General features: G+C 45.2%; 1 protein-coding gene across 8 annotated transcripts in view; it reads left to right on the top strand.

The window, feature by feature from the left end:
• MGAT5 (alpha-1,6-mannosylglycoprotein 6-beta-N-acetylglucosaminyltransferase) overlaps nt 1–27881 on the top strand; it is a 332440-nt gene that overhangs the window by 52156 nt on the left and 252403 nt on the right. For 2 of the 8 annotated variants that reach the window (XM_081814570.1, XM_081814569.1), the window contains exon 3: nt 8200–8307. The exons of the other annotated variants lie outside the window; for them this stretch is intronic. The gene's annotated coding sequence lies outside the window, so the exon portion shown is untranslated. The remainder of the gene's footprint in view (nt 1–8199; nt 8308–27881) is intronic. 8 annotated transcript variants of the gene reach the window in all.

Here is a 27881-nt window from a genome sequence, read left to right as displayed (position 1 = left end):
AGCCTCATAGGAACCTAACCCTGTGTTTCCCCTGGGAACACTGGTTCAGTATTCCTGAAATCAGTGTTCCCTGTGACTTCATAGAACATGCCTATGGCAAATAATGACTGTTGACTGTACTACCGTCATCCCCAGTTTGTAGACAGACTGAGGTGTGTAGAACTGAAGAAAGATGGCCAGGTGTCACCTGGTAGGATCGGAGCCCAGGCAGCCCTGCCCATCACTCTTCACCTCTGTGCTCAGCTGGCTTTTACATCTGGATACTCTTACCCTTTTGAATCTGCTGTTGATGCTGGTGAAACCAACACCAGGGCTGCTTTCAGTGATTAAACTCCTGTGGTAAAGCCAAGGGTTACCTCTCGTTGAGGATTATGATACGTATAACCCTGCAATAAAGGTTATAATGTTTGACGTCTGTATAAAAACTTCCATGTATTTCATAGGCGTTTGTTCTTGGAAGCACTGTGAAGTGCACATCACCCCTCCATCTCATAAATAAAACCTGGTGTGTGGGGAGGCTGTGGTTTGGTCAGGGCCCCAGGGTGAGAGAGAATTGTTCGACAGAGACTCCAACCTGTTTCCTGGCTTTAGGTCCTTCATTCTTTTTGCAGTATTGACCAGGGCTCTCAGCGAGGCCCTGGGGGTGGGATGCTTGCATTTCCACTGAGACTCAGCTTTGCTGCTTTGATTCTGCTTTGTTCTGGAGAAACCACAGAAAGTTATAATTGTGTGTAAAATAAGTGATTCTAAGGAGGGACCAGAAACGGTCTTCCATTTCTTTAAAATGACCGTTTATTTCCATGTATATAGAAAGTCTTTCCTGACCAGAATGACCTTTCTGGAAAGATGTTAATTTTTTTTTTTTTTTTTCTGTTCATTAGGGAAATATTGGAAAATAAGTAAAAAATAAAGGAAAACTAATTTGAGGGGGCTGCTGGCATTTCCTCAGTGGTACACTTGCCTAGACATTGTTCATTGCCTTGTCTCTTTAGTTTTCTTGATGTATTTAAAGTTGTGTTTGAGTAAGAAATAGATGTACTTGTTAAGAGTTAAAAGGATAGGGGCGCCTGGATGGCTCAGTCGGATTCAGCGTTTGCCTTTGGCTCAGGTCAGGATTCCGGGGTCCTGGGATCGAGCCCCAAGTTGGGCTCCCAGCTCAGTGGGGGGCCTGCTTCTCCCTCTCCCTCTGCCACTCCCCCTGCTTGTGCTCTCTCTCTCTGTCAAGTGAATAAACAAAATCTTAAAAAAAAAAAAAAAAAAAGTTAAAAGGTTGTAAAAAAAAAAAAAAAAAAATACAAAGTGCCCCTTCCCTGGGGCAAGCACTGTGCCTGATTCTTGTGTACTTTCCCAGAGGTGTTCTAACCGCCACCCCAGTGATTCTCAGCTGGTGGTGAGCCAGGGACATTGGCACATATCCGGGGAAGGCTGGGGGAGTGTTACTGGCTCTGTGGTGGGTAGAGCCCCAGGGTGCTGATAAATGCCATACAACGCACAGGACAGCCCCACAGCATAGTGTTGGGCCCAAATAGTCAATAGTGCTGAGGTCTGAAAACCTTCCCCCACCCTCGTTATAAACCGTGAGGGCTGTCTTAATGTGGGAAAGACAAGTGCTTTTGTGTTTGAACTTCGATGTTCGGGCTTTTGTTTGCCTGGTTTCCGCGCGCGGCAGTGGGCATGGTACTCTCCAGGTGTGGCTACAGGGGGTGTGTCAGCTCTAGAGACCCAAAGCAAGGAAGCTGACTTCAGCCGGTCTGGTCTGCTTTTTGTTGTTGTTGTCACAATGTGTGGGCCGTTCTAAACAAAGCCAGTGATAAATACTTCCTGGGAAAAACTCTTGTTGGTCTAAGTTCTTAAATACTGCTGTGAGTAATGCTATATAGCAATGTTAATAGATATATTTATATATACACACTTAAGGTTAGTACGCCCTTGTTTTTTGTTTTTTTTTTTTAAAGATTTTATTTATTTATTTGAGAGAGAGAGAATGAGAGACAGAGAGCATGAAAGGGAGGAGGGTCAGAGGGAGAAGCAGACTCCCTGCTGAGCAGGGAGCCCGATGTGGGACTCGATCCCGGGACTCCAGGATCATGACCTGAGCCGAAGGCAGTCGCTTAACCAACTGAGCCACCCAGGCGCCCATTAGTACGCCCTTGTACCTGCCATTTCATAAACATGGTATTCTGCACGGAAATTAATCTAGAGAATTTCCCGTCTGCCGTTGACCCTGACGCACATGGACTGAGCTGCACAGGTGGCTGGGAGAGTCCGTTCCTAACAGTTCAGGATTGCTGGTGTTCGCTCTGGGTGCGCTTCATGCCTCCAGCCCTTGCAGTACAGCATATTCCTGTGTTTCCACAGAGCTTGACAATAAACGATAGCGCAGTTGGGGACAAAAAAATGGAACTGGAGGTTCTTCAAGGCTGTCCCTCTTTGTGACCATTTGGAACTTTTACGTGTAATTAAAATTTAAAACTGTGAAAGACTGAGAACTCCTAAGTGTAATGTTGTTTGGCAAGTGTATGTTTTACGTAGTAGGAGAAGTATTTAGCTGAATTTTAGAAGTCACTTTAAAAACTGACATTTAACAAAAGTTGCTGGGGCACCTGGGTGGCTCAGTCGGTTAAGCGTCTGACTCTTGATTTCGGCTCAGGTCTTGGTCTCAGGGTCATGAAAGTCTGCTTAAGATTCTTTCTCTCCCTCTCCCTCTGTTCCTTCCCTCTGCTGCACGTGTTTGCTCTCTTAAAAAAAAAAGTTGCTTAAAAACTAAAGAATGACTCGAGAATATGATGATGATTGATTATTGCATGCACATCACTGGAAATAATTTCCTTATATGGAAGCGGGACTATTAGGTAATGATCTGCCCTGAGTGTCCCCTATGGTAGGTACGCCCCTGTTAGGATGGCTGAGATCTGTAAGAAAAACGAGTGAAAGGGAATGGAAGTGGGCCCAGGAAAGGATGTAGTTGTTTCTGTCGATCTGGTTTCTGTCCATGCAATATCAGTGCTCTTCAGAATGCCACACAGGATTGAAATTCTGACCTCTTAGGGTCTTCGCAAAGTAGACAAATCTTGCCCTCCACCCTGATGTTTTAGAACTTGGTTGATTTATACGTAAAGAACAGTGTATACATTGGTAGTGTGCAGCTTGATGACTTGTCACAGCCAAAGGTGGCTTTGTCACGGTCCCCAGATCAAGAAACAAAACGTGAACAATGACTGGCACCCCCCTGGTGCCCCCGTTCTAGCTGAGATTTCCATTCACCCCCATTCCCAGCATCACCACTGGCCTGACTTATAGCAGCACAGATCAGTTGTGCTGTTTTTGGATGTTACATAAATGGAATTCATTATACGGTACATAAAGAGAAGACTAATTTTAACCCGTCTCTCTCGATTTTGATGGTGACTGGAGACATTTGAAATATTCCAAAATGTGGCACTTAAACATCTTGGTAACTTTGAGTGGTAGATTAACAAAAATTTCCAGTCTAGCTCATGTGTGGCTTCACTCACAGAAGCATTGGCCTTCAGGGTAGTAACATTTAATATGCTGGCTTCGGTAGTGAAGAACACAACGAACTTAATTATGTCACTTGCTGGGCTTTAGAGTTTTGTGTGGAAGGCAGATAATTGTATGGACATTAAGTTGGAATTTGTGTATTGAAGTAATCCAGTCCATTTGAAGCTAGAGTAGCTTATAAGCTTATAGTGTGGTCAATAAGTTGGATACACTGTAGAGAAGCTTATAATTGGATTTAGATTGGGAGCCATAACATGGCAATGCAATTTTATGGCTTTGATGTATTCACGTTACCATTTTCTGAGCAGTAAGCGTGTCTTGTCTATAGAGACAGAATGGATGGGATGTTTAATAGTTGAAGTTTGGGCCACAAGGGTCTGAAATTGCCCTCCATGTAGTGGGAGGAAATCAATATTTAGTTTGAAGGCCCTTGGGAATGTTGAGCTGTTAAATTAACATAAAAGTATTATTTAGTAAAAAATAACCTTCTCTGCAACCATCATCTGTGGTGAGAATATGTATTCTCACTGGTTTCTGGATCTGTCAGTGGCTGGCTCATTCACCATGAGCTGTGGCGGCCAATTCGGGAGGTTGGTGTGGTTCCTACTGAGGTGCTATGTGGCAGCAGGCCACACAAGACGTGAAAAGTGTTTGCCACGCAGCTTCTCTTAGTCCCAGCAGAGATGAAAACGAACAGTTCTCGCAAAATTGCTAAGTCAGGGATGTTTGTCTCTGGGAAGCTGCTTTTTGCTCACTTAATTTTTTGGTCTATAAAAAACATTCTCTTCTTTCTTCCCTCCTGAGTGGTTTCTAGCCATCTTCTCAAATTAAAATAGGGAAGAATCCTATATACCTTCTTCTTTGGAACTTTATATCCACTTGCTAAAGCTGTCTGGTTTTGTTTTTGTTTTTGTTTTCATTTTCAAGCCCCTCATGCAGGAGAGGCAGTGCTTGCAAATAAAAGCCAATTCTGGAAGTTCTATCTGAGATGGGAATTGGATCCTGTCACTCCTGGGCTCGAGACCCTCCAAAGTCATTCTTCAGCTACAGGGGGGCCCTGGGTCCTGCTGTGGCATTCAAGATCCCTGGTTACCTTGTCTTGCTGCCCAAGACTGGACTTGGCAGCCCCTGCCTCCCCTTGCGTCCCAGGCCTGCAGGGAATGGTGCCCTCCAGTGTGGCTGACAGCTCACTCGTGCCTCTGCTCTTCTCCCTGTCGGGGACACCTTGCTCTGCCTTCCTCATCTTATCTTTCAAGGTTCCTTCCTGGGCTTGGTTTTTTCAAAGAAGCCTTCGTTGATCCTCCTGGATAAGATGAGGGGCGTTTCTTCTGTGTTCTGTACCCCATGTATATCCCATACTCTCTGGTATACACGTTTGTATGCTGATGTGTGTCCAGCATCCAGAACAATACCCTGCATGTAGCAGGTGCTCAACAGATTACTTGTGGAACTCACATATGGATTGCACTTTCATGTTCTCATGATGTATCCATGTGTCTGTCTCCCCATGACAGTTTGAGAGCAGGAATTGTACCTATTTATCATCACGTGCTCAGTGCCTGACAGAGGTACTCAGAAATGTTTGAGAGAAGGACAAGGCTAGGCTGGCCTGTGGGGCGAGCATTGTAGAGGCAAGGGAGAGTTTTCCTTGTTTTACAGTCATTTGTATTAAGTCCAGAGTGTATGGGCAGAACCTCATCCTGTGGCTTTGTAATCAGGTGCACGGGAATCCCGGAATGCTATGGCGTAGGAAAGATGCTCTAATACTTCCCACCCCATCCCCACTCCCTTGTTTTCCAAATGGGAATGCCTCTATGTATGGGAAAGTGTTGATGAACGTGTTCCTCTCCCAGAGAAAATGCCTGACAGTGATGATGTTGATTCACTTGCTGATTGCCAAATTGCCAATGCAGGAAAGTATCAGTAGAAAAGAAAAACTAAAAAAAAAAAAAAGAGGTGGGGCGGGGGGAGGAAAAAGAAAAAAAGGCAGGTGATGTAAAGGCAGTATTAATTATCATTCTTTAGAAGAAATACTTGTCATTTTTAACAAAATTACTATGCAGCCCAATGAAGGCTGTGTGTGTGGCATGTCTTATTTTATTTCCTTTTTTTCTTTTTTTAAGATTTTATTTATTTACCACACAGACAGAGGATGCGTGCATGCACAAGCAGGGGGAGTGGCAGACAGAGGGAGAAGCAGACTCCCCGCTGAACAAGGAGCCCGATGTGGGGCTCGATCCCAGGACCCTGGGATCATGACCTGAGCAGAAAGCAGATGCTTAACCGACTGAGCCACCCAGGCGCCCCTTATTTCATTTCTGTAGTAATTTTGGTATTTGGCCCCCAGATCATTATAGAGGTGTCTTTTCATTGCCAGAAAAAGCCATTAAGCGATGGGGTAAAGTTTTCCTATATTTGAATCTCACTTTCCCTAACCTGCTCAGATCTGTGGCCACGACTTACTTGCCATTGAGTGCCAGTGGGTATTGAAATGAAGAACTGAGGAAAAAACAAATTCTGCAGGAAAACAAGAGAGGTGGGACTTTTTAATATTTTCTGCATTCTTCTGAGATGCAGAGGCCTGTGTCTACATGTGCCCTGTCCTGTCAGTTGGATTGTTCTGGTTCAGAAGAAGGGGTTCCATGTTGCAGGATTTTCTCTGGTGTCCTGGGAGCTCAAAATGGTAGGGGCTCTCCTGCCCTCACAAGTTGGAGGGCCTCTGGATTACAAACATCAAAAGTACATTCCCTTTCCCAGGCCTCAAGTTGGAAGGCTCTGTTAGTCCCTGTGAGCCTTTCTTCCACGTTACTACCACTGTCCAGGGAAAAGTTGGTTCTGACTGCTGGAAAGTATTGAAGGCAGCTTTAGGGGTGAGATTTCAGGCAACGGTGAGGTTCTTCTCTCACTACCTCTCCCCGTTCCCTAATCTGTGATGAGCTCCCCAATTTCCACTCAGACCTGGGTTCCACTAAGGGGGCTGAGTCCACCCCTGCCAGAGCAGAACACCTTTCAGTTACTGATTGCTCACACTAAGGTGTAGGGACAGACACATTTTTTCCCCCCGACAGTGGTTTAAAGTACAAAGCATTGAGGTTTATAAGTGGTGGGCTGAAAGATGGCCAGTCTTGTCTGTCTCCTCTACTAGACTCAGCAAGCCTCTTGACCTAAGTCCTGTTAGGGCTCATTGTGTTCCCAGGGCCGAGCCCATAGTCATCACCTCAGAGGAGCTCAGTGAGCGGGGGCTGAGTCTGTGCATGGAAGGTGGGCACTGGAGACATTTTCTGCCTCCCTGGAAATTCTGTATATCCATTGACTCATGGAAAGGATTTGAAATGGCAGCTCCTTACTTCATAGTATGGGTGAACTTCTCAACCAATAAGTTCTTTGGGGTCTTTTTGTGTAAATGTTGGGTTGTCAAATAGTTATGTCGGGTGTCCTTGTCCTCTTAGTATCAGAATCACAGGGTAAATTGGAACAGCTCGCTCTGTGGAATGGAAGACATTGCCTTCTGAGCTTGCAGCCAATAAGAACTGATCCGAGGTGTGTTGTCTCTGGACAGGTGGTGTAGACAGCTTGGATGCACAGGACTGTAGATGATGAGTTTGACGGCTTCATCAAAGTCATTCACTTCTTCATTTGACATGTATTTATTGAGCTCCTCCTTTGTACCTGGCTCCATTCTAGGCACTGGGGAAACAGAGGTGGACAAAGACAAAGGAAGTAGAGAAACTGGTGAATCATAGGTCAGGTGGAGATGTGGGAGAGGAAGGATCCCATGGGGCAAGGGGTAGAGGGCACACGTTGGGTGCTAGGTTAGATGTGGTGGCCCAGAAGGCTACTTCAGGGAGAGATGTTTGTGCAGATAGCTGCATGACGATGGAGTCGAGGCAGTGTCCATGACGAAAAGAGCTCCAGGAGGAGGCCATTGCACCCAGAGGTGCTTGAGGTGGGGACAGACTGGGCCCATCATGAAGGCGTGTGCATAGAGTGAAGGGAACAAGGTGCTAAGTCGAGAGGTGAGTAGTGCTGGAACACACAGAACCCTGATGGCCAGGGTACAGTGTGAGTTTCATTCTGACTCTGTTGTATGTGTTCTGAGTTTTGAGCTGGGGGAGGGGGGGGTGACCTGATCTCATTTGTATTTATACAAGTCATTTGGCTTGTGTGCGGAACTGACTATAAGGGGCAAGCAAGGGTGCAAGCATAGGGATCAGGTAGGGATGACAGGTGTTGGTGGCATAGACTCGGGAGGGGAGGGAGAAGGTGACACGGGGTTGGGTGCCTCAGGTCGGAAAGATCCGGCCTCTCTCTCTTCATCTCCTGCGACCTTTCCCAGCTGATTTTACTCCAGCCATACACGTCATCTTGTACTTCCCTTACATCTGTACTCACTCTGTTTTTGTTTTTTGTTTTTTTTAAATGTCACTGATCATTGCCTGGAATTAGACACATGTATGCATGTGCACATCCGTGCCCACCCTCACTCATTGCTGCTTTGTCTCTCCTGCTGGTGTGTAAGCACCATGCTCGCAGGCAGGGAGGCTTTGTCGTCATTATTGCGGAGGCCTGGTGCCTGAGTGCTTTCCTGCATGCAGTAGAGGCTCAAAATATTTACTGAAGGAGTGCATCAGGTAGAAGGACGACCAGCTGTTGTCTTTACTATATAATTTCCACCAGGAAAATGACCACCATGACCGCCTGAAGTTCAAATTGCAATGCTGAAGATACCGAGAACATCAGACTGTAATACCAACTTAATAAAAATGAGGAAGTATGCTTAACAATGTAAGTAATAGGAAAAAAAGAGGGGAGAGAGGGTTTGTGTTGATCATGGAGAGGTTCTGCCCATGGTGGGGGAAATAATGCAAGGGAACAACTTTGAATCTATTCATCTACTGCAGTGAAATTTGTCAGTTTCATTTATATCTAGTACCCTCTAGCTGTTTGTGTTTTTGTTGGAAGAGACTTTCGGGGAAATAATTCATCTCCCCCAGGGCAACCTGTTTTTCGGTTAGTTTTCCTGAGCTACAGTTGAAGCTGGATATTTCTGTCACCAGAATGCACACATTTTGCCCCAAGGAAATCAGCATGTGCCCATTCTAAAGATGGAGAATGGGAGTAAATGGGGATAAAGAAGAACATTGACCCAGGGCCCTTCAGAGGGATGGGGGACCAGGTTTCACGACAGTTCCACTAGGCTTGTGGCTAAGGCGCAGCTTCTAGAGGCAAGGAACTTGCTTTGAATCCTGCCACCTCTACCATGTGACTTTGGGCAGGTTCCTTAACCTCTCTGTGCCTCAGCACCCTCATCTATAAGATGAAAGCAACAACTGTATCTACCCTATGAATTTCCTATGAGGAGTGAGTGAGTTAATATACGTGGAAGGTCTTAGAACCATGTCTGGGATAGCAATTACTCAAAACATTTCAGTTACTATTAAGTGGGGGAAACTTTATAGTCAGTAGTAGTTGGCATAAATTTTAGTAGATAAAAGTGATGTCATTTGAAGCTGGGTGTTGAATCCTTGTACAGCACTTGAGTCAACTGGAAATGTGTGTGCGTGCAGGGTTGGGGAGGATACACCAAATGGTGTACTGCAATAAAATTCTAATGCTAACCACCTGGAGTTAGTGCCGATCCCATAAATTAAAAGGTAAAGTCCCCAACCAGACTGCCTTTACTTCAGATGCCAGCTGCAAGTGGGGTGCCCAGACCCTAACACTTCAACTGGCTACTAACCTAGGTGTTCCATGACCCCCTCAGGTTTGATAATTCACTAGAATGACCCACAGAACTTGGGAAAGCACTATACTCAGGATTATAGTTTTAATCTAAAAGATGTAAATCAGGACCATTCAAATGAAGAGAGAGGAGAACTGAGACGATTCCAGATGCTGAGTGTCCATGCCCTCTCCTTTTGGGATTAGGGCGTGTCACCTTCCTGGCACATCAACATATTCACCAACTGGGGAGGCTTCACTGAGCTTGAAGTCCAGAGTTTTTATTGAGCATTTCATTTTGTGGGCATGATTGAATTCATCCACATGGCTAATGAATTAATCAGTCTGAGCCCCCTCCACTCCCCTTTGGATTGGGCAGGCTCAAAGCCCTGGCATTCTCTTCACATGGTTGGTCATTCTGGTGATCAATTTCTAGTCCAAGTCTTCTCATCTCTTAGCATAAACTCAGGTGAGATCCAAGGCACTTGTCAAGAACAAAGACACTTCTGTTACTCAGGAAATTCCAAGGAATTAGTATCCCTTTTAGGAACCAGGGACAAAGACCAGTCAAATTCTTTATTATACGATAGGGGATTATATTTGAGATAGCAAGACCTAAGATGGTGGCCTGGGAAGGGAGCCCAGCTCTTGTCTTTGTGTTAACTACCGTAATCCAGTGTCAGGTTGGGCAGTAGTAACATGTATTAGCTTTGATAGCTCTAACTTTCCTTTCTTCAGAACAACTTTATTTAGTCTCATAGGGATGAAGCAGTCTTTTGGGGTTTTATAGTGACCCTCTATTAAACAAGTCATAAAGATGGTATTTCTGAATTTGAGTCTTGAAAAAGTAAGTCTTTGAAACTATTCTGTGGTGCTGTGTGAATACAGTGAGCTGCTGACTGGCCATAAGTTGTCTTTCTGAATCCCAGAAGTATCCTTCTCAATAGGTTCACCTCAAATCTGGGTGGACACGGGGTGCTGGCTTTTGGATGGGCAGTCTTTCTGCATCTGATGTTCTTAACCACGATGACCTGAGCTAAGTTGATGTACAGGCTTGTGCTAAGACCTTTTCCTGTGGTTTGTTATTCTCCATAGTCATTCGTGAAAGCTCACCTGAGCATTTTCCCCTTTGTTCTTTGATTCCTGTAGCAAATGTGATTTTTATAGGCTATTTGATTCTGCTTTTCCTTTGGTATTCCAGACTATTCACTTATGTGGGCATTGTAAGATAAGTTGGTCCCTGCAATTAAAGACTGAGTGTTTCTGGAGGCTTTTTCATCTTTTATTGAGCATTTGCACCATGCCCCCAACTTATGTTGAGTAGCATTTCCCAGAAGAGCTTATGAGGATCTGGTTAGGGCCCAAGTGGCTGAAGCACCCTAAGTAGATAGAAAGTTCATAGGCAGCCCTTCACCTTCCAAATCCTTTTTTTTTAATTTTTGGTGAAATACATATATAACTATTTTGAAGTGTGCAATTCCGTGGCATGAAATACATTAATATTGCTGTTCAACCATCCCCACCATCCATGTCTTGGAACTTTTTCATCTTCCCAGCTGTAACTCTGTACCTGTTAAACAACTCTCTGTTCCTCCCACCCCCGGCCCCTGGCAACCACTGTTCCTTTTCCTGTCCATGACTTTGCCTATTCTAGGTACTTAACACAGGTGGAAGCATACAGTATTTGTCCTTTTGTGTCTGGCTTCTTTCACTTAGCATGATGTCTTCAAGGTTCATCCATGTTGTAGAATGTGTCAGACTTTTCTTCATTTCGAGGCTGGATAATACTCTGCTGTACGTATATAGCACATTTTGTTTATCCACTCCTCTGTCAGTGGGCACTTGGGTTTCTTTCATCTTTGGGTTATTGTGATCATGCTGTTGTGAGCATGGGTGTGCGAGTATCTATTGCAGCCATTTCAGTTCTGTGGGATATGTACCTACCAGTGGATGGCTGGATCCCAAATCATTTTTTACACCCGAAAACAAGTAAGCCCATTCTCTTTTATGCGATTAGTATGAACAGGCAGAGAGTTTCATGCCAGAGTAATCAGCATGGAATCAACTTTTTGGTGAGTGAGCCAGCGGGAAGTTAAGAGTCGATGTTTAGATTTGGTTTGCTGGATCAGAGGACTGTGTCCATCACTTAGGTGATGGTGACTTTGGTGGTTGAACGACATTGATGGTTGGACGATGCTGGTGATGTTCCGCGTCACCACAAATGGTGACGTTGAACATGTGAATAAAGATGAGGATACGTTTTCAGTGATCCCTCTACCACGTGTTAATCTTGTCCCTTCCTCTCCTTCTTTTTGGTAGTCCCCCATGTGATTGTGTGGTGTCACGGTTAAGAGTCTAGACTCTACTGCCATTGATTATCTGTCTTCAGACTCCAGCTCTTCCAGGTCCCAGGTGGACACATCACTTCATCTTCCTGTGCCTCATTTTTGCCATTCCAATGTGGAGTTAATATACTTCAAATACGTAAAATTTTACAACAGTACCCGGTACATAGTAAGTGCCTGGGAAATGTTGTGGTTGTGGTTTTTATTAGCAATAGTCTTTTCTACCTATTTAATTGGCAAATAATTTAATTGCCACCTATCTGATTGGCAAAAAATCGTCCAATTTAAAGGACAATAAAATACAGATAATAGAAGCTTAGGTAAAAGCAGATGGTATAGGGGCATTCTTACACCCTCTTAGTGGGGAGCATAAATTGGTAGAACTTTTCTGAAAGACACTGTGGTAATATTACAACATCAAAAGCCTAGAAATCCTCTAATTTGACTTGGCGATTGCTTTAGTCTAAGGAAACATCTGACATTGCAAAGGTAAGGGTGAAAGTTTATTGTTATTTTTTAATATAGAAAAATAAATGCCTAATACCGTGGGATTATTTAAATAAAACATGTTACATAGCGGAGTACTATTTAGCTTTTAAATTGTTGCTGAAAAATATTTACTATGGCAAAGTGTTTAAAATGTGGTAAGACCTAAAAGCAGGCTATAAGAAAACAAGCATAATAATGTGAGACATATATATGTATATGTGTGTGTGTGTGAGAGAGAGAGCGAGCGAGAGAGAGGTGGGGAGGTGGGAGAGAGCAAGAAATATTCCAGAGTCTTACGAGTGATATCTGCAGGTGGTGGGATGATAAATAATTGTTTAAATTTCTTTGTGATTTTTTGGTTTTTTGGCACTGAGCAAACTTTTGGCATTGAGTAAGTGTTATGTTTCCATTAGAGAAAAAGCAGTAACTTCACTTGGGAAAAAGAAGATTCTGGTTGGTTATGTTGAGGTTCAAAGAGAGCAAGCCCCAGAGGGAGAACTCCGCCAAGGGGGCCTTATGGGGGTTCCTGGCACCCATCGATTGGCTGGCCTCGTGCCCAGACTGAGCTGCACTTGCCCTCTCCTGCGCAGCCAGGCTCCCGAGGCTAGGATTCAGTGGGAGTGTTCCGTCCCCCTCACCAAGCCTCCTGGCATCAGCGAATGCAGGGCAGTCTCTCCTCCCAGATATGCCCGAAGTCCTTGCGGTTTCTTAAAGAGTCTCCAGTGGGGACACTGGGGTTTGCTGGGATTCCTGAACGTTGGGAGGACGTTGTTTCATCAAGCACGATGAAAGCTGGCTTTGGCAGGACCCCAGTTTTGGATCTCATTTTCCAGTCTCGTTAAGCCTTCCTGGCATGCCTAATGCCGACATTTATGTCCTTGTAGTTCTGTGCATAAAAGGGTAAAAATAAACTTGCTGGCTGATCAGAAGTGATCCTGAGCAATAGATCTTCCCCTGGACATGGCTGCCAGATGGCGTTGCACCTCCTACTGGTTTAATGAATAGGCATTTGCTGCAAACCTTGGATTGCTCTTGAATCATTCTGTGTACCTTCCCCATGAAACCCTGCCAGTGGCAATTTGCATTTGTTTCTCTTTTTTTTTCCAACCCCCTTTTGATTTTCAGAAGGAGAAAGAGGTGACATTGTCTCTCTGGAATAATTCCCTGTGAGCTGAATTGGTTTTATTGCTAGTGTTGGATAGATACATCTTCCTAAGTAAACACATGTTGTGCCAAATTCTGGGAAAAGTAAGTTTCTTCTCTGAGCTGTCTGCAGTGGAAGCATTAAAATACAGTTCTCCTTCTGCCTTAGGCGGAACAGGATGCATTAGGTGTGCGGGAAGGGGGCCACAAAAAGTTGTGCTCGTGGCTGTACTAACGCCTCTGTTAGGATGCTTCACCTGCTTTCTGGGTCACTCCTTCCTGACAAAACCTGGGGCAGTGACAAGGACGCAAGTGGTCGAATATTCCCTCTTGAGTCTCCCCCGCAGTTAGTTGGTCCGCAGCCTGAACAAAGGTCCGTCCGGTATCTGGGTGCTGTGCAGTAATCATAAATGTTTGAATCAATCTGATCTTTTGCTCACACACTATGAAATAACAAAGTTATGTTTAGAATCCAGGAGTTTGGGTCCTTCCAACACGAATTCGTTCCCTGGCCCCGGAGGTGTAGACTGCTCAGACTACGTATGGGGAATATTGTTCCGTCCCATTCGTTTGAGCAGGTTCTGAAATCTTGCCTCTTTCACCGGCCCTTTCTAGAGTCTTCCTCAATATTGCCCCCGTCTTCTGCGCTGGTTAAGGCCCTGGTGAAATACCTCCTGTGAGTGTTTATGTCTCTCTGTCAGTTGTTATTTCGTGGTTCACCAGGTCCACGCTTGCTCTAGGAAGCCAAAAAAGAGCTGCATTGAGGGCTGTTGTACCAGGGCCCAGCAGTCTGTTCCCCGTGGCCTGCGTGGGTTACTCAGACTCTTAAGGTCCAGTATTTTATTAGTGGCTGTGGCGGTGAAGGTCACATGTCTGTTTTATTTTCATGGTCTTTGATCTCAAATGTCCCCAGAACACAGTTGCCATTGGTGTCCTGCTTAATGGAGGCTGTCAACCTCTGGAACTATCAAGGCTGTGGATTCTTTCAGGTTCCCAGACCAGTGGTTCATGTCTCACCTACCCAAGATGGTGACTTGACTCTGAGTTAGCAGGTATTGTACTGTAGTCGAATCCTTGTTAGTCTTCAACACATTTAATACCATCGACATTTTTGAACTTTGACTTAGGAAAAAAAATTGCAAGTATGAATTTTCCTTTGTCTGAAGAATGATGTTTTCAAAAGTTCTGAAATAGTCTTTTGACTTCAGTCTGGGCATTGTGTGTAACAGTTGTTATTTTTTATTCACTTGAGTTAGAGTATAATTTTCTAGAAGCTACCCTAGCAATGAGAGGGAAGAAAGATCCAAACATTTTAATCATGGAGTCAGAAATGTCCCATCATACCCTGTTTTTATCTCCAGTATGGGATGTGGCTCGTGGTTTTGTAATTTATGAATGTAGGCTCCATTCCCCTCATGTACTATGAGCTCCTTGTGGAATGTGTTTGCTTTAGTCTCATTCATTCTTAAATTTTTAGTACCTGCTACATTAAGTGAATCCCATTGTAAAGTTTGCCCTTTATTAATTATTGTTATTATTATTATCATCATTTTGTTGTTGTTTTAAGTAGCACCCAGCATGGAGCCCAACACAGGGCTTGAACTCAAGACCCTGAGATCAAGACCTGAGCTGAGATCAAGAGTCTGCTGCTTAACTGACTCAGCCACCCAGATGCCCCAAGTTTGTGCTTTTAAATGTCTGTAATCTGTGCTCTATTTATTGCTGGGATGTATGTGTGCACACATGCATGTGTTTTGGGAAGATGTTCACAATGGGTTGTGTGGGCCTTTTCCAGAGTTGGTTTTATTTGTGAAGATGGTATTAGGGGGTGCCTCTTAATCTGTGTGCTGTGCTGGAGAAGATCCCCGGATTAGATCTCTGGGCACCGGTGGGGGTCCAGGCTTTGCTGTGTTTATCAGTGGCTTGTGTTCTCCAGCAAGTCACTTAATATGCCTGGGCATCTAAAACATGTGGTCTTGAGGGTCCCTCTGCCTTTAAAAGCTATGATTTTAAGAGCAAGAAAGACCTGTTTTACTTTTGGGAGTTCCAGGGTAAAAGGTCAAGACGATCTTCGTAGAATTAAAAAAAAAAAAAAAAACTGTGTCCGAGCTTATCATTCAAGGTAGCTCCTCTTAGGCTCCTGTTTAATATTCTCGACAGGGTATTTTTTTAGTAGTTGAATTTTCTCATTGTCTGTATTGTTCTTTAACCTTTGTTGGACATTTGTTTAGTCCTGTGCCGAGCTGTACGCAAATAGCAGAGGTGGAAATTTCCTCTGAGCATTGACTTGGTCCAGATTTGCCTTGTCCTTGGGAATTAGGACCCATGACCTATCCTTGATGTTTGAAAGAATATTTTTTTTGTTATCTTTGAAGAGAGAAGACTTTAGGCTGTAGCTTTGGTACAAGCATGGAACGTATGTATAAGGTTCTTGTTTTTGTTTCTTTTACATCTTAGGGTTAAAAAAAAATCTACATAGTATCTAAGAAAGCTTCTTAAAACACTGTTTAATGTATATGTGTTTTCTTCTTGATTCAGTCAATTCTTGATTTATTTTCAAAGCAAAATGATCACTTAAAAAAATGACAGCTGGGATTTCGTAGTACGCTAGCTAATTATTTTTCTGTTAGGTGCAAAATTGCTTTTCCATTAAGTGCACCTCCTAACAAATGATAGTTGATGCTCACGGATCTCTAGCTCTACTCTTAGCCTTTAAAGGCTGTGTCTCTTGTCTTAACAGACTAAGTTGTAATAGTTTATGGGGAATACTTGTATTTATTGGATTTGCAAGAAGATTTCCTTAAGTCCTAGCCTCTGCCTTTGAATTTTCAAAATTACTCTCAAGATAACATGGTTAATTCAACAGTTGGATTCATTAATTCACTGCATGTTGATTGTGTTCTTGCTGTGCCAGGTACTGAGATGCATGCAGTGGTGGGGGTTGGGGGTGTCAGGGATACAAAGATGAATAAATAGTTCTTGCCATCAAGAACCTAGCAGACTCAAGGGTTAAGAGGAAAATATACCACAGTGTACTTAAGTCCAATTTTTAAATCCTCTAAGCCCTTAGGAGTTGGGACATTTTTACGTTTGAACTTGGCTGTGATGTTGAGGAATTTTCTAGGTCAGGAAGGGCCTTCTAGGCAGAGGGAACAGCATTCGTATTGGCAAAGCCATGCTAGACTCGTTCCAGAAATTGTGAATAATTTACACGGCAATTATCGGTAGAAAATTCACTTTGGAAGGTAGATGGAGGCCATCCTCCATCTTTGGTTGGCCAAAAGAGGAAAATTTGTATTTTCAGGTGGTCTAACACTTAAAACCTGAGGTTTGGGATTAAAGAGAGATTTTTGGATCTCCTGGTATAACTTGGTATCCTTTGGAGTCAAGGACAGTTGTGTCTGCCATATTGTTAGATGGAGCAAGAAGAGGCAAGTGTGGAGAGATCTCTTGTTGCTATCAGTAATTCTTAACATGTTCCATGTAGGAAAGAAAACCTTTGTCCAGGATTCATGTACAGCTGCTCTAACAGAAACCTGATGGCAGGGACTTGGACAGGATAGAGTTATGTTAAAGTTGCCTGGGTTGGTGCTTGTTCTACTGAAGTCTTGGGCCCAGGCTCCTTCCATCGGGTGGCTCTCCTGTCTCCAGTATTGCTCTCCTTGGTGTGGCCCCAAGAACAGGGAGGAAGAAAGGGTAGGTGGAAGGGCCAGGGAAGAGGATGACCTTGAAGTTGCTCATATTTCTTCTGCTCCTACTGCACTGTGCGGAATTCGATCACGTTGCCACTCACTGCAGGAGATGCTTGTGCTCTGCTCACTTTCTGATTCTATGGAAGACAGAATTGGAGGGAACAGGAGCAATCTAACACAGCCCTTTTTGGACCTTGTTATCTGTAGCTGAAACTGTTGGTTAATTAGAAAGAAAAGTTTCTTTAAACCCTGTGTAACCAAGAAGGGTAGCCACACAGCCTACTTTCTTGGAGTTCTTTCTATTAAAGAATGAAACTGATTTTATTTTCCCTGGCTCTTGGACTCCCTGAGCCTGTTAGCCATCCTCTGTGAGCTGCCCTCCGTGAGCTTCACCATCACGGGGCCGTGCAAATGCACTATTGGACATGCTCACTCCTTGCTCCCAAAGTCTCTCTAGCTCTGAAGATTTCTAGCATTCTGACCCAGGGTTCTGCGGAACTGCCAAGCACCTGGCAGCGATGTCCAGGAAGTTTGCTGGAGGAGGCCTTTTGCTCTTGAGTCCAGCTGGACGAGAGGCATGGCTGTCTTGGGCCATCTGGACTCCCTCCAAGGTGGCTGAGATCTTTTGGGCATTTCTGTACAAAGCAGCCTATGAACCTGGTGTTCCTTAGTGTGGGTGAACACAGTCTACCCACCCTTGGCATCCTTCTTACAGCAGCTGCTCACAAACCTGTCTTGTGATCAGATCACCTGGAGGAGGGGCAGGTTATATTTGTGGGTTCCTGTGATCCACCGTAGTAGACCAAGTAAAGCAGGTTCTTAGGGTTGTGCCCAGGAGTCAACTAGCAACACCTCCTCCATGTGGGTCTGGTGGTGGGCCAGATTTGGGAACCACTGCTTTGTAACCTTTCTGTTACTACTTCTCACTCTTGGTAACTGCATCACATTTCCCCTTTCATTGAAGAGTTTATATTACAGCTTCACTTGTGTTAGGCACTGGGCTGTTTCTGACGCCCAGTAAGTATGAAAGAGACAAAAGTTGATTTTCTGAATGCGTGGTATTTGTGTGTAGCTCCCCAGTTCCCTTGAAATGTATTCTCATGGCATATTAAGTTGTCTTAAAACATTTTGGTTAACAGAAGGTAGAAATTAGCACACCAGGAAATGGTGCATGTGTATCATTTCAGAGAAATTAAATACTTTTCATATCTTCCAAAATTGGTGATAGATTCGCAAGTAAACATTAAATTCCATCCTGGAGTTTTTCTGCTAAGCTGGTGTTTTGTAGGGAAATCTTTGCCGTATAATTTGACTAAATCCGCAGAGTACCGAATTCCCCCCGTTCTGATCTGCACGTCCCTGCCTCCCTTCTCTACCGCTCACAGGAGGGCAGTATGTTTTCTTGGCTCCCCAGAGGACTGGGCAGCTGGTGGGTCCCGGAAGCCAGGATCTCCTAGGATGGGGCTGGAGACTCAGCACCCGTCAGGCAAAGTGGTCACAGCTGTGGGACCACCTGCTGATTGAAAGCCACTTTCTCCTTTGTGCCACCTGTGGGCTGCTGGGCTGTTCTCCTGTGGAAGCTGGTTTTTCAGGACTGGGTGCTGGCTGCAGCTGTATTTTGTTTGCTTCTGTTTTCTCTTTATAAAAATAGTAGCCAGTACCTCGTACTTCCCTGCACTCTGTGGGGATGGAGCATTAAATCTCTGTTTAGAAAAACATAATGATTTCCACCCTTTACTGCATGCTGGTCCAACAACTCTTTGATGTCAACATTCTGTGATTTTCTGTCTCTGTTTGATCATTCCAGTTTTCATTCTGTGGTTTTTGTTCCTCTGGTCATTCAGGATTTTCTTTTTAGGATTGACCTGGAATCCTTTGCCCTTTCTGTTCCTCCCATATTATTTGAGCCTTCAACTCTGGGGAAGGTTACCCAAAAATTCTTTGCTTGGGAAATGTCTCTGCCTAATGGCTAGTATCCATTGTTGCTCATCAGTGCTGTTGGTGTTTGAGGGAAGTAGGTATTAATTGGGTACCAACTGGGTCTCTCTGTATGTGGAAGCACAGCAGATGGCAGGATTGAACATGGTCCTTGCCTACAAAGAACTTGAACGGTCCGACAAAAATTATACCTCCTATGCAATTAGACTCTTAAAGCCACTGATGGACCAAAAGTATGTTTTGGAATACTTGAGGATTTATTTTCTGTCTCAGGTCAGTGCCTTTGAAATTAAGAATTGATTACGTAGTCCTGTGCAGAGAACAATGTCTTTTATTTGGACAGTGATGACTGTTTTAGCTGACACCCCTGCCCCACGATACGGCTGAGGGAGTCGTAACGTTGGGGAAGTATCCCAGAAATATGTGGATGACTGACCTTGGTAAGGACATTGCTAATAGTCGAGCCTGAAGGGTTTCAACAGATTTTTATTTATTTATTTATTTTAATTTTTAATTTTTTTAAAGATTTTATTTATTTATTTGACAGAGAGAGAGACAGCGAGAGAGGGAACACAAGCAGGCGGAGTGGGAGAGGGAGAAGCAGGCCCCTGGCTGAGCAGGGAACCTGGTGCGGGGCTCGATCCCAGGATCCTGGGATCATGACCTGAGCCGAAGGCATTAACGACTGAGCCACCCAGGCGCCCCGGGTTTCAACAGATTTTGTGCCAAGGGAATAGAGCCTTCAGCCTGAATGCTTCAGACGGGGCTGTTTGGAGGTCCCCTGACGTCATCTTCCTTTCTGAGTTCTTCTGGAAATTTCTCTGACATCTGTAGTGATGCTGCCTTGGCAGGGGCACACCTGTGCCTCGGACCATGGCGGTTGTCACCAGTCAGTGAAGCCTCTGGTCTCTTTTTCTTTTGTCTTTTTTTCTCCATTTAGACACTGTCCTTCACCCTTAAAAGTAATTTGGTGCAGTCAGGTGTCAGCTGTGTTATTGGCCCTTCTCCATTTATTCATTCACCTAGGGAGCCGTTGAGCACTGAGTGTGCACTAGGCCCTCCCTGTTCTCATCCCCAAGGATGCAGGCTGAACAAAACGGACGAGTTCTCTGTTCTCATGGAGCTTCTGTTCTGGCCAGCAACGTAAACAGGGTACTGTCTGTGAAGGAAAGAGGAAGGTGAAGAGGAATAGGCAGTTGAAAAGATGCTCAGGGAAAACCTGATCGCCGGCACTGGAGTCGTGAGTTGAAGGGGAGTCCACGTGGAAGGGACTTGCCAGGCAGAGGAGAAAGCAGGTGCTGAGACCCCACAAGGTGGGAGTGAGTTGGCCCTTTCTGTGGGGGGAGGGGAGGGGGACGGAGGGAGGCTGGTGAGAGCGTGGAAGGCCGATTTCCCAGGTCTGCATGTGGCCAGGGTGCAGTGTCACCAGTTTCCCTGAGGTGCCTCGGGAAGTCATTGGAATAAAGAGGCAGCCCTGGGAATGCCGTGTAAACGGCCTCGCCTTTCTGTCACCGCCAGTATTCAGGGTTAGCTACTTGGGAGGTGGACGTTGGAGAGCCACGGGCCGGTTATAAATTGTATTTCCTTCCTCGAAGTGACAGGGCATGCCACCCTCACTGCCTTAATGGATTTGTCCTGCACAGTCGAGGCCTTTATCCGCCACAGCAGAAGCTGTGCTTGGTGATTGTCTTGACTAGTGGAGGTGCTGTGGAAGGCAAGTTGGGACCACTCCGATGGCCTGCCTGTCCCCCGGCTGCGATTCCCTGGTGTTCCTTCTTAACTCCTGCTGATGTAGTGACAGGAAGGAGAAGGGGAATGAAGGATGCCTAGAGCCACTCATTGTTATCCATACTCCCTGTGCTGGGGCTCTCTTTCCGTATCTTCTCCTTTCTCCTTCCCCAACTGGGGCCCTGCCTACTTTGCATCTCCTCCTTCCCCGTTGCTGTAATTTATTCTCAGGGCTCATAAAGACTTAAAGGTCATGCGCCATGTAGCATAATAAAACGCACATCCCTGGACTTGAAGTTATGACACGGGCCTGGGTTTTCTATAAGCTACTTTGGCTTTTGAACACGAAAAGATGGATTTATACTTCAATTTGGGGGAACCTCCCTTTTGTATTTATTTGTTCCATTACCTTTTTTAAAAACCCTCTTTGTGCTTGTTCTTATCCTTGGTGCTGTTTCCCAAAAATGGAGAGGATGTGGTCTTGGCCCTTGTAGGGCCGGTTAGATCTCACTGATGTAGGTTGACCTGTGGGAGCCAATAGGTCCGGTAAAGTGTTACGCGATAATAGAAAGGCGGGCTCTGTGGGCGCACCACGATATGTCTTTGGGGAGCACTAAAGAAGGGGTTGTGTGCTGTCTTTGAACTGGCGGAATTGGGTGGTGGGATGTTGGAATCCTCTGTTAGGCTTTGGCCATAATAAGCAAATTGTTTTTGCCCTGTCCTTTCTATTGAGATGCTTCTTTGCTCTCCTGTTATTTCCTCTTGGGGAACCAGTGAATAGGAAAAAAGATGGGATGATGGGGAGGGTTGGAGGAGAGTACGCAGTCAAATGCCCCTTCAAAGTCCCGGGAGGCCCCTCGGAAAAGAAGCCACCATCTTCTGCTGCACCCAGTCAACCTCTGACAGTTCCAGTCAGGGGGGAACAGTTTTTATGATTTGTCTTCCGATCCTTTTCTCCTTTTGCCTTCAGGGCGACCTGTGCTTGTCAGATCCCCCGAGGTGCGTGTTACTGTTGAGTGAGGTAGCTGCTGCACCCTGCTGATGAGAAAACTGGTGGTTTGAGGTGGTCTTGGTGGCCGCCAGGCACCAGCATCTTTATCGGCTTGACACACTGCTCAGGAGCCCACTCTCCCCAGGAGAAGCGCTGCCGCTTTTTTTCTTTCTTTCTTTCTTTCTTTTTATTGTTATTAATAAGAGAACAGTGACTACCCATCCCTCCAGAAGCTGCTGATGAATGAACACTCAGGCTTAAACTGCTCCAGGCGAATTATGTAGTTTGCTATTTGTAATACAAGCTGCCGGCTTGGGTATGGTTGTTAAATTATTTTCCTTTCTATGATTAGTAATGTAATAGTTGATTGATACTAATGAATACATGCAAATGGTTTGATAGCATTATTATTATCATCATCATCATCATCATCGTCATTATCATTCCTGAAAACCCTTGTAACCACCTAACCCCAGACCTTGGACTTGCCAGTAACTCGCATCTGTGTGTTCCTCTTCTCTCCCATCCCCCGCCTCCCGCCCCAGCAAGCATTAGCCAGGATTGGAAGTGTACTGTGCGCTTGCTCAGCTTCTGCACCCAGTGGCTGGCCCGGGGCTCGGTACCCGCAGAGGAGTGCCGCTGTAGGTACCCGCCGCTGGCTGCCTTCTGGTACAGCCCAATTCACTTTTTCTTTTCTTTTTTTGTGAGTGGGTGGGTGGCGAATGTGCTGGAACTTCCCCTGTTTGTGAGATTAGCAACAGCATCTCAGAGCATACATTTGAGCGAGGACCTTTTAAAATCATTCTTAGTCCTGTAAGGCCCGTTGCTTCCTTTATAACAATTTTTTTTGTCATGCTCTCTTTGCCATCCTGAACATAGGTGATAGATAATAATATAACCTACTAGCACACACAGTGAAAAAAAAAAGGGTAATTTCCTAACTGATGTAAAAGAGAAATGAAAGTAATGCATAATCAAGTAGGTAGTTCATTATCTAAATGCTTGGGCCTGATTATATTAAGAAGACAAAATGAGGTAGTCAGTTAGATAGATCCGTGAACCTATGGGTGAAATCACATATAAATGTAACAACTCCAGATAGGGGGTTGATTTGGTGACTCATATTCCAGATGACTACCATCAGTGATACAGTTTTTTTTTCTTTTTTTTAAATGGTTCATAGCTTGTGGTAAAGTTCAGAACGAAACAAAATATATTTTTGGCTCATTGTACATGATCGTTACATTCTGGGAAAATTTAGATTATGTTAAAACTGCAGAAAGTAGTTTGTCCCCATACATGCTCCTGTCTAGTGGGTCCTAATCACAGCAGGTCAGAATCCCTGGCAGTGCTCCTCATTTATAATGCAGATTCCTGGGCTCTCTCCCTGGTTATTCAGCAGGTATGGGGTGGGGCTCTGGAATCTGCATTTTTAGGGAGCATCCCAGGTGATCCCAGTGCAGATAGTGGGTCCAGGGACAAGCTTTGACTCACCAGTTGAAACTGTCAATCTTTATTCACCTTGAGTGCTCTCTGAGGGATGGTCTAGGGAAAAGAGCCACCCAGGGCTTGCTCATTTTATTTTATTTATTTATTTTTTAAAGATTTTATTTATTTGAGAGAGAGAGTGAGAGAGAGAAAGAGCACAAGAGGGGGGAGCAGGAGAGGGAGAAGCAGACTCCCCGCTGAGCAGGGAGCCCGATGCGGGACTCGATCCCGGGACTCCAGGATCATGACCTGAGCCGAAGGCAGTCGCTTAACCAACTGAGCCACCCAGGCGCCCTGGCTTGCTCATTTTAATATTTGTTAAGAACAGTTGGTCTTCCAAGTAAGCTATGGGTCAGTCACAGGAGGAATGATCAGAATTTTGGTGAGTCCTGTAAGATAAGTTTCTAGCTCCATGATTCTTACATTTAAAAAAAAAAAAAAAAAGCATTTTCGAGAAGCTGGGGTGATAGAGGCATTCAGAAACCCTAGAGTACCCAGGGTGGGAGGCATGAAAGTATGAGGAGGCCAGCTGGCATTCTGGAAAAGGGCAAGCACTGATCTGGACTCTTTTTTGCAAGCACTTTGCTGCTTGTGATCTTAGGCTTCGTTCCACATTTTCAGAGGGACTTCTGGGACCTCTTTGACTCTCAAGGGCCCAAGGAACTTTGGGCTTATACCACCCCCTTCCATTAAAAATACAGAGAAATTGAAAAATACTGCATATTGGGAATTACACTGTATGACTGCATCAAAGCCGGATCATATTCTTCTGATTTTAGAAGAAGGAAAGCATTTTTGTGGGCCCCTCAAAGTTTCATGGGCCCTAGGCGCTGAGTGTGCTGAGCCTGTGGATGAGTTGACCTGGCGCCTTTCTGAACGCGGATTTCTTCACCTGAAGAAATGAGGTAGTAGCTGCTTTGCAGGTATGTTCTAGGCATCAGATAGGACATGAGCAAAACCTTCTAGCATATTTACTACTTGGCACAAATTGGAGCTGTTGTACAAGGGCCAAGAGGAAACATTCCATGTAAGAGCGAGCCTTTGTATAGACACTTCTAAAAGGATCAAGCTTGTCCTCTCACTGCTCGATTTTTCTTAATTAATCATGTTACATGGAGATCCTTTTCCCTCCTAATCTTCTTTCTCCTTCACGCCAACACTCATTTCACGTATCCTTGTGATTCCCACCATCTGTTGGCTTTGACACCCCTCCCACCCCTTTGGGAGGATCATGCGGTCACGTATGCATCTTTTAAGGGAGAGTGAATGGAGATGCATTTGGTCTTACTACTGGTGGGAGGATTTTTTCATCCCAGTACTAGAAATGCTAATTTCCTCCTGACCGTGTCCTTGTTCTATACTGTGTTTCCTCCTTCCTGTAGCCGCTGACATCAGCTCCCGGGAAGGTGAATTGAGAGACTGGAAAGAAAACTTGGGTGTTGGCAAGTGGCATGATACCCTGGGCTTATGTGAGAACCTTGGCAAGCCAGAACTCGGTAAAGGAAGAGAAACAATGTAAAATGGAACATTAGGGAACCAACTAGCTGGTAGAAAGGAGAGAACAGGGCATACAAAGGGCAGGGAAGCCAGAAGAGGGAGTCAGGGTGAAGTGCGGGCCCCCAGGACGGAGCCCAGGAAATCATTATTCCTTAAAACCAAAGACCCCGACTAAAACAGGACCTGTTAAGATCATCTGATACTGTTCTTGGGTTGTAAATCCACTCAGCAGCTCATGAACAAGTATCTCCTGAGCCCCTGATAGGTGCCAGGCCCTGGGGATACTGTGGTACAGAGAGGCCTGCCCTCAGTGAGTGTGTCTTATACTGGAAGGGAATTATACGCTGCATCAGCAAACCAAGACCCCTTCAGGTATTCCTCCGTGTTCTGAAAATGACAGAGAGGGGCAGAGTGAAAGCATGTGGCCACAGGGTTGCTTTCACTAGGCTAGGGTGAGACACATTTGAGGTGAGGCTTCAGGGAGGGAAGGAGACAGTCATGCATAGATCTGGAGGAAGGGCATTCACAGCAGAAGGCGCAGCAAGTTCAAAGGCCCTGAATCGGGAGCAAGACTCAGCATGTTGCAGGAAATGTTAGGTGGCCAGTATGTGTGCGTCTGCTAGTCCATAGGGTAGAGAGGAAGGAGAGGCTGAGGGCTAGTCATTGGCTAGATCATGTAGATTATGCTCCAGTGTGGAAACCCCTGGGCAGTTCACACTGGGGCGTACCATCTGATTTATACGTGGGAAGGATGACCAAGTGCCCTGTGCAGGGCGAAGGCTGGTGGGTGGGGAGAGTGAGCAAGGCCGGGGCCTGTTGCTGTGACCTGGGTGGGAGGTGAGGGTGGCTGGGATTGCAATCGAGGTGGCAGAGATGGTGGAAAAGACACAGATTTAGGATAAATATTAGAGGCAGGGTTGATGGAATTATGGGTGGGTTAGATATGAAAGGTGGGCTGGGATGAAGAGGATGTGCGGGTGAGCGCTAGGGTTTTGTTTTAGCACTGGATGCCAGTTACCGAGCTGATGCGTGCATCTGCATGAAATGAGCAGCTCTGTTAATGGGCCACCTATGTTGTGGATATTCCTCAACATTCCAGTGGAGCTGATGAGCAAGCACTTGGATATTTGGATCTGGTGGTGCTCACCCACGTGAGGGGTCCAGGCTGGATAGACGAATTTGCTATCATGGGACAGGGTGCACACACTAAAGGAGAGAAGAGATCAGAGGTCTGAGGACAGAGCCTAGGGGGTCCCAACATGATGAGTTCTGGGAGAGAAGTTAGCCAGGGAATTAATTGCTGCAGTGTCCTGAAGGCAGATGAGTGAAGAGCAGTTCTTTAAATAGAAATACCTATAGATGACAGGAAACCAGCAGCATAACATGCCCTGAGAAAGAATAGTGATTAATAGGTGCTTAAAACTATGGTATTCTTGGCCCTGGGATGCTGGGAAACCTACCTGAAGAGGCTCTTCCTAATAGAGGAATATGATCCTGTAGACTGTTAGACTGTTATATTGTCTTCTATTTGTGGTGGGGATTATTGGCTTTCTGAGCAAAGCCCTTTGACATTTATGGATGGAGTGTATTCATTATTATTAAGAGGAATTCCTTGAAATGAATGTCAGTTCTTTTTTTCCCCTAAGCTTTGCTTTCTGAATTACCATAAAGTTTATTTAAGGAGCTTGTGATTGGTAAGAGGAAAGACGGAAGGGTGATTTCTAAAGCTTCTCATGGCCACTTCCTGGCCAAATCTTGGCATCTTTTCACGTCTAATGGAGAAGAGAGGTGTCCTCTGTAGATACAAAAGACCCCCAAGATGTTGTTGTGAATAGTGGGGATGGGCTAGCTCCTTCCACTTAGGCAGGCCTTCTCTTGATCTGTAGCGTATTTGGGAGGAAGGGGGTGTATTAGTCTCCTATTGCTGCCGTAACAAATTACCACCCTTAGTGGCTTAAAACAAGGCAAATTTATGTTCCCGTTGTGGAGATCACAGATCTGAAGGGCTGCATAGAGACAGAACGGGGCAGGGGGTGGGGGTGTGTGTGGCCACGGAGGCAGAGGGAGATTGCAGTGACGAAGTCACAAGCCAGGGAATGCTAGCAGCCATCTGAAGCTGGGAGAGCCTTGAACACGTTGTCCCCTCAGGCCTCTGGTGGGAGTGGGACTTCTGACACTTAATTTCAAGCCACTAAAGCTGATTCAGGACTTCTGAACTCTAGAACTGGGAAAGAAACATTTCTGTTACATTAAGCCACGAAGTTTGTGGTTAAGTTTGTGATAATTTGTGAACGGCAGCATTGGGGAACTAATATAGAGTCTCACTGTGTTCCTTTCTTGAGGCTCTAGGGGAGAAAGTTACCTTGCCTTTTCAAGCTTCCAGGGGCTCCCCCGTTCCTTACCTCACGACCCCCTTTCGTCTTCAAAGCCAGTCTTTCCTGACACTTTGGATTGACTGACTGATTGATGCTGAAACCTGGGATTGAACATTTGTTGACACTTTTTAGACATTGACTTGTGCCTCCTTCATCCACATGTAAGGACCCTTATGATTACAGGGAACCCACCTGAATAACCCAGTATAATCTTCTGAAGGTCATTGATTAGCAGCCTTAATTCCATGTGCACCTCTAATTCTTCTTTGCCATGGAAGGCAATGCATTCACAGGTTCTGGAGTAAGGACGGGGACATTTTGGGGGGCAGTTATTCAATACTTGAATGTAAGGTGAAGAGATAGATCTTCCTGGGAAACCTGACTCACTCATCTGAGGTTACATGGCATGTATATCCTCCTCCTCCAACTACAGGAGCTGGCCAGACTTACACATTTTGGCCTCCAGGTCAGGCTTTCTCAAGGCACATGACAAACCGCCATGATGATACTAACAGGTCAAAAAAAAAAAGTTGCCTTCCAGAGACATTGATCATTTGCTTCTGCTAGGCTAACAAGTGATTTTAAGAGCCTAGCAATGAATGACCTTGGAAGCCCCTGTCTTGTACAGTTGTCACTGAGCTCAGACACCAGGCCGCAATGCTTGTGCTTTGCTGCCTACTGTCCCCTGCTGCCACCAAGCCTGCAGTCTTGGCAAAATGACTTTCCACAGCTCAGGGAAGTTGAGAGGGACTAGCTTTTACTCTATTGCCTTGTTGCTTTGTGGTTGAAACTCAATAAAGGTTCACGAATCGTAGCTGGACATTGGCCACACCTTGTTTGAAGGTGAAAAGACCTCGTGTTCTATTTCTAAAAGATTTCATATTTGTCACATTGTCTCCTAACCCTATCAGTTTTGTCACTGTCATTCTAGCGAGGCCTTCCTGGGGAAGAT

This window comes from Leptonychotes weddellii, chromosome 3 (genome assembly GCF_054177405.1).
Source record: "Leptonychotes weddellii isolate Sample4059 chromosome 3, ASM5417740v2, whole genome shotgun sequence".
NCBI lineage: Eukaryota > Metazoa > Chordata > Mammalia > Carnivora > Phocidae > Leptonychotes > Leptonychotes weddellii.
The sequence above is the reverse complement of the archived record's forward strand: the minus strand, read 5'-3'. Positions and strand labels throughout refer to the sequence as shown.